A 7,524-nucleotide genomic window follows, 5' to 3' on the forward strand; every position below is an offset into this window, starting at 1 on the left:
TTCCGCATCCGTCTGAGTCGTTTATTATGTCGGGAATGCAGGAGTCTGAGTCCTTTATGATATTGAGGATGCCACGGTCTCACCCCGGGCGCCTCCCAGCTCCAGCCTCCTCCCGGGAACCTGGTGCGCTCCGGCCCCGACAACCCGCTACCGTCTCTCCACGCGCTGCGGCCTAGCAAAGGTGCATCTCTAGGTCGGTGGTGAGGTGCGGCCGGGACGCTGCAACTCGCTCCGGGACTTGTACACCTGGCAAGTGTTCCGGGAGCGCCACTGGCTGGACACGTCGCGTGTGGGCTCGCAACTTGCAGAAAGCAGGGAGAGGACGGCCTTTTGGGACTATTCCTTGGATGTGCAGGTGGCGCCAGGAAGGGTAGATGGAGCTTTCTAGAGGTCAATGTCAGCGTAGTTTCTGCTGGAACAATTGAAGGAGAAAAGAAAAAAAAAATGTGCGTTGTGGTTTCCTGGTAGTCTATTGTCTAAAGTTGGGCGCTTTCACCGCTTAGACGAGTTGATTCCAGATTAGGGTACGACGGGGTCTTGGCCTCACTGTGTGGTATTGTTCTTTCCTGTGTTTGCCATCTACCACCGCTGTGGCTCAATTATTCCAAGGCTGCTGGAGAAATGGAGTTAATTTCGATCCTAAAATTTAAGCTATTTATCTAGGATAAACTCCAAATAGTGGAACTGCTAGGTGAAATTTAGTGTGAATTTAAGATTCCGACGTATACAGTCCACCAACGTATAAGCACCAATTACATGCCCCAAAGTGTGTGACACTGTATCTTTTCCCCAGCATTTAAAACCAACGCTAGAAAGTATTAATCCTTTAGACATAATGTTAAGCTATATTTATCATCAAAGGATTTCTTCATAGTTTCCCCTTAAACTATAAATCCGCAAGAGACGGCAAAGCTGGAAGAACTTCCCAGAATTTCAGTAAACTTGAATTCAATAGTCTCTCTGTTCTCTCCTGTTTTGGCATCTATCCTTTTCTTCCAGGTAAGATTCGTCACAATAGAAAAATAATTTAATAAATGTAATAAAAATGTAAGCCTGGACTTTTTGCTCACAGTGTTCTCCCTGGGTCTAAATTTTGTGAATGTGGTGCTGTTCCTTGGATAGTCTCATGGTTTTGCTTGAGACTTTAGGCCCTTGGGACACCTGGTGCACAGAAGGGTCCCAAAACCCATCTTTGGGTGTGCTGGCAGAGCAAATAATAAAGTAATAAAGTAATAAACCGGTAATAAACCAGTAATAAACCAGTAATAAAGGCAAGGGTGCCTGAAGACCTAAGGCTGGTTGGAACCAAAGCAGATTTTTCAAAACCAGAGAGGGCTTGTGTTCATAATTTAATAATTTAATTTTTATTTTGATGAAATTTAAATTTGATTTAAATTTTCATAATTTAATTTTCATTTTGATGGCCACTTTATTTTGAAAAAGACACTAGTGGAGGAAAGTCTCTTTATTGGACCATCAATTTCCCTATAAATCTTTGTCTCAGAAAAATTTAATAATAAATTATAATAAAATAATGTTTCACATCTTACATTATTCACATTTGATTTAGTTGGCTTATGCTGTCAATGTGTTGCCCACTGTATAACACTCCTGAAGAGTTACATTCAACTATGTAGTAATACATATTACTATACATACACACACGTATACATGTGTATACGTATACGTGTGTGTATATATGTATATAACCATATGTGATTTCAAAAGGTAAATTAAAGATAATGGGAAGGTGTTGGTAACCTCTCAGATAGTGTAGCACTAGGATAACTGAATTTACGGTGTGGTGTCACATACTTCAGATATCTATGCTGTAATATTAAAATGGCATTTCATTGGCCAACTAACTTGTCCATTTCCTGGCCCAGCATGATACATGAAAGGAGTGAAAATGGGAAGAAAATAGCCTTTTGAAGGACTTGCCTAATAAACTTCTCCCTTAGCATTACTTGGAGTGACATCAGAAAATTGGAATGAAATAATTGTGTAAAAAAGGCAAATTCTCTGCTCTCTTTCTCCCCCAATCCTTAATAACAAGGAGGAAACCTAGACTCAGGTTAGGTTTTCTCTTCTTATTCTTCATGTACCAGGACAAGTACTGAGCTCATTTGTTACTATTTGGGGACTTAGTATATTGTACAAAGGGGTGTGGCTATTACTGCCCCTTTTCTACCAGAGCATCAAAACTGGCAACCTGGCTGGTGTTAAGGGGAGCTTCTAACCTTGAATCCCCACTCCATGTGACTTCTTTCTGGTTCTCTCTTCTCAGAACTTGCAGTCATCAGATTCATTTGGAGAAGTTTGATAAAGGTTACTTTATGCTTAGACAGAAGAAAAAGCCCTAAGGCCTTGAACTGAGCCTTATCCTCTGATACGGTTTACTGGAATTCCTTCCACTGTGGCACAAGCCCTGCCATAAATTGTGATTATCTATACCTTGTCAGTTTTATCTATGTATATATCTTTTATAGTAGTCCCCACATCCACCAGAGAACCTAGGTTATTGGAAGAATGAGATTTGGCAATTTTTTGGTCCTCTGGCCAGACATTATCAGTTAGTACTCTGATTCCACCATTTTTGAAATTATATACAACAAATTATAAGTACTGTTTATTTTGGAGAGTTCAGGTTAAAGGAAATGAAGGTTATTATTGAGTATTATTTCTGTAATTTTCTAATTTTAACCATAACATAGGTTTCTTATCAAAAAGTATGGAAGCCAGAAAGCAGTGAAGCAATAATACTTTCTCCAAAACAAACAGGCCAAACTTTGGCAGGCGTTACAAATCTGACATGCAATCGTGGCTTCTATATCAGAAATCGAGTCTTTTACTTTGTGAGAGGCAGTAGCTTTTAGTTTTTTGTCTTCCTTTCGGCTGCCAGAGGAACTGAACATTGTGAATTCACTGGCATAGTCCCAAGAACCTTTACTTGGCAAGCAAGCTATTGATTTTGGTGGGGTTTATCAGTCACTCCTACTAGCAGAGATGTGATAACACTGCAGTCAGAGAAGATGAGTTTTAAAATTTTGACTTGCCAACCAACAGGACATTATTTATACGGTGAAACTTAGACATCAGAGGCTACAGGCACTCAGGCTAAATTCTGACCCATTCATTGGTGGCAAATATTAAGGGATTTTTGCCCCATTAGCCCTTTTTTTACTCATGATGGTACTCTGAACAGAAGAATCTCCTCTAACAGTTTAAGACCATTCATTGTAGAAGCATGTAACTCATCAATCTCAAGGACACATTTTCACAACTATACATTGAATTGGCTCAGAGGCTTCACTCATAACTTTAACTTTTTTTCCCCCTTTACTGAAAGTTTTACCCAAACTCTGTCAGTTGAACTCACACTCTGCAGGAACACATACCAAGAAGTTTAACACATGCACTTTAGTTACAACAGCACCTGCCAGGAGAACATCTTACCGCCTTGACTGAGAGTTCAACGAGTGCAGGGAGGTGTGACCGGCCATCAAGAAGCAGTGGAAAGACTTCTGTCCTTAAAGTACCTGAGTCAGGTAGAGGGGAAGAGAAGAATTAGGAGCACAAAGAGAGCAGGCACACAACAGGAAGCACAACTCTGCAATTGCTTATGGTTTTAAGAGGCTGTCCATTCAGTTTTTTGGGTTTTTGTTTGTTTGTTTGTTTGTTTGTTTTTTCTTTTTTCTGAGATGGAGTTGCCCAGGCTGCAGTGCAGTAATGCGTTCTCAGCTCACTACAACCTCCACTTTCTGGGTTCAAGCGATTCTCCTGCCTCAGCCTCCCAAGTAACTGAGATTACAAGCTCCTGCCACCATGCCTGGCTAATTTTTCTATTTTTAGTAGAGACGAGGTTTAACCATGTTGGCCAAGCTGGTCTCGAACTCCTGACCTCAGGTGATCCGCCTGCCTCAGCCTCCCAAAGTGCTGGGATTACAGACATGAGCCACCATGCCCAGCCTGTCCATTCAGTTTCAATGAATTTTAAACAACAAAAAATGCCATTTGGGTGGCTGGTTTCAAGTCCTCCTTGTCAATGCTCAGCCTCCAAATATTCACTAACACATAGGACAGTAGGAGGACTGTTACTCTCCTCTCATACCTACTACTTGAGAGAGAACATCTGCTACCAAATCCTAGAGGCCCTTCTCAAGCCTGCTAACCTGGCCCCATGCAGTTCTTTCTGTTTTTTCTCCTAGGAGGCATTGTGACCTTACTGGTCCCATGTTGGGCATCAAATCTGTGAATGGCTCACACTTGGACTTATGCACAGAGCATAAGTAATAGGGGATATCTATGCATAAGAAAGATTAGTATGTTGTCAGCTCCCCACATCCATAATTCCACAGCATGACACCAAACTGGGTTACTAGATGACAACCCAAGTGGTGGGTTGCTCTGTCAAGAAGGGGCCAATTTTATATTGCAGCTAGGCAGTTATAGTCTGTAGTTGTACCACTGAGGGAATTGGAGCAAGATGGAAATTTCCATGGCTTACCAGAAACAGGTGAGAAACTGCCTGCTGGTAGCCTGTTGCAAGACAAGGAGGCCCCTATGAGAGATGAGTAAGAAAGAGTCTTACGATAACGCCTCAGAAGACTACCTATCTTACCATGGCCCAGGAGGGCATTTGGTCAAGGTTTGAGTCATAGTTTGGTTGAGCCTTGCCTATGAGAAGTTTAAGCAAAGCTATTCCCTTGTACCTTGTACCTTGAACCTTGAAGAGAGCTTCATTGGATATAATATCCTTAATTTACACTTTCTTCTTTTTAATGAGTAAATTGCATTTTATTTTATTTTATTTCATTTTTTGAGACGGAGTCTCCCTCTGTCACCCAGGCTGGAGTGCAGTGGCACGATCTCGGCTCACTGCAAGCTCCGCCTCCTGGGTCCACGCCATTCTCCTGCTTCAGCCTCCCAAGTAGCTGGGACTACAGGTACCCGCTACCACCCCTGGCTAATTTTTTGTATTTTTAGTAGAGATGGGGTTTCACCATGTTAGCCAGGATGTCTTGATCTCCTGACCTCATGATCCCCCCAAGAAGTCTCTCTCCCTCCTTGTGTTCTAGTCTGTGAATGGTTCACACTTGAACTTAGTGTAGGCTCCTAGTGGGAGGAGCAGGGGTGGTGAAAATCCTCATCATATGGAAAAATATAACCCAAACCTCTAGAGGTTTCATAATTTTCCTCTTGCTTCTAAAAACATAGTCATGTCTTATGGGGTGTTATGTGCTTTATATCTTAACATTTTCCACTTGCTGCTTCTTTGTTTGAGGAGAGAAATGCCAGCATGTGGCAAATGGAGAATAAGACTGGTGGAAGCTGCAGGGCAAGGCCTTTACTTCCAGTGACACTGTTCCCAACTCCCTCCAGCATGAGCTGAGCCTCCTCAGGCTGTGGTTGTGCAGCAGACAGGGTGTGAGGAAATCCTGCTTTGCCCTGGTTACCCAGGATGGCACTGAATTCTAAAAGGCAAAGGGTATGTGATGAGGGGCCAGGCTGAAGACCTGGTGTGTACTTTTGTGAGCAGTGGCACCATTTGAGGCTGGGTTGGAGAGAGGTGCGGGGCCTAGCTCCCCAAAAGACCAGCAGATAGACTGGGGCAGAGTGAGGGATTCCAGTGTAACCAGGAAGGCTGCAGATCATAACAACTATGGCTGCTGATTTGGCATCAAAAATGTGGCATAATCTAAGCCATAATTGTTGGAATGGCACCAACATGCTGCAGCTGCAGAGAGTGGGTGACCAACATTTTGAAGTGGCATCGTTGTCTGGGGTAAATATCCAAGATTCATTGCCTCACACCAAGGGAATTGAGGACGTGGACACATAAGAAGTGGGTTTAGGAGTGGAGGTTTAATAGGCAAAAGAAACAGAAAGGAAAATAGCTGTCTCTCCTGAGAGAGAGGGTTGCCAGACTGGAACTTCTGGTTTTGTGGTGAAGTGCACAGGGTTTTATAGGCTGGCTTGAGGAGGCAGTGTCTGATTTACACAGGACCCAAAGATTGGTTGGACCAGATGTGACATTTACTTAGTGCTGGAAGAAGCTGGCCACCCCGCCCTAATCTTCTTATTATGCAAATGTGTTTTCTACTTGACCTGTGCCACGTTGTTTGCTCCTTACTGTACACGTGGTTACAAAGGAAAAGGGAAGATGGAGTCACCATGTTGAACATGCCTAGCCCCCAGGTAGCCTTGTCCTATTGGCACAGCTGCCAGTATTCACCCGTGCAAGCTTCCAGCTTGCTTATCTATGTCTGCAGCTCGATTTTACAGGCTGCTCTTTGTTAGAAAAGAAATTATTTGGGGGCTGCTTTTCATTAAAAGGGAAACCTTACCGAGGACTTCCTTACCCTAGCGCCTAAATAATTTCTTTTTAACTCCTATATCAATTTGTTTGAAGAACAGATAACATTTTGAATGGCCCAGCCTACAGCCCAGAATTTCAAGGGAAGACCTGTCTGCTAGCTTCTCTTGGATGATGTCTTCCATAAAACCACCTAGACACTTACATAGCATATTTTTCTGTCCACTGTCTTGCTAGTCTGTTGTACTTCTCTCTGTTGGCCTTGTAGGTATGGGCTATCTCTAGAACTAGAGGGTCATTGAGGTTGGGGACGCTGGGCAGTGAGCAGATGGATAAGAGAAATTTTGACACAGTCAATGCTAGAGACCACTGAGACCATAGGATGTCGAAGCAGATGCTGCCATTGCTATTGATATTGGGGTGATAAATTTTGGTTGTGAAAGCAACCTTTGGGGGCTTGAACAGGTAATCCATAGGAAAGTGGATGGTCAGGAAGAAAACACCTCCTTGGCAAGGACTGTCATTAATTATCACCCAGAGGCCCCGTGGAGCACTGGGCAGGAGGATCCCTCTGCAAGTTGGTTAATTCATTCTGGATTCACTTTAGTGCCATCCTACCCCATTGCTGGGGGCTGGGGCGGCCCAGCCACACTGCACTTTCTATATACATGTTTTTTGAAATTGATGCTTCACTGTTACCTTGCCTTGTATGTTAGTGCCCATCTAATTCAGTTGCTTTTGTAATTTGTTCCACAGTGATGCCTGGAGACCTGAATATGTTTTATCTTTAAAATCTAATAATTTTACTAGGATATTGTCTTGAAGTTGATCATCCTGGTTTAATTTTTGCTGCCACTTGATGGGCCATTTCAATGTGCTTCATCATGTAAGTAATCTGTCATTTTCATTTTTGTAAATCAAGTCTCCTAGATCGTTTGCCTGAAAGCCTGATTCCCCTTTAGAGAACAGAAAACAAAAAACAAAAACAAGAAACTGTATATCGCATTACAATTTTTATTCAACAAATACAGAGATTCCCAAAATAGTTAAAACAAAGTAGAAAACAACTCTGGTGTTATAAAAGCAGTAGGTTCATATGCCCACTGTGCGGTAATAAACCAATACGCTGAGAGAGCAGTTTGCAACAAAGAATTTAATGATCACAGGGCAGCCAAGGGGAAAGATACAAGTAGACCTCAAATCCATCT

The 7,524-nt window shown here is 42.6% G+C and overlaps 1 pseudogene; it reads right to left on the minus strand.

Annotated features, from left to right (window-relative positions):
• Positions 1 to 6,043: 6,043 nt before the first annotated feature.
• LOC116271008 lies at positions 6,044 to 6,929 on the minus strand (annotated as a pseudogene).
• Positions 6,930 to 7,524: the final 595 nt, after the last annotated feature.

This window comes from Papio anubis, chromosome 1 (assembly GCF_008728515.1).
Source record: "Papio anubis isolate 15944 chromosome 1, Panubis1.0, whole genome shotgun sequence".
NCBI lineage: Eukaryota > Metazoa > Chordata > Mammalia > Primates > Cercopithecidae > Papio > Papio anubis.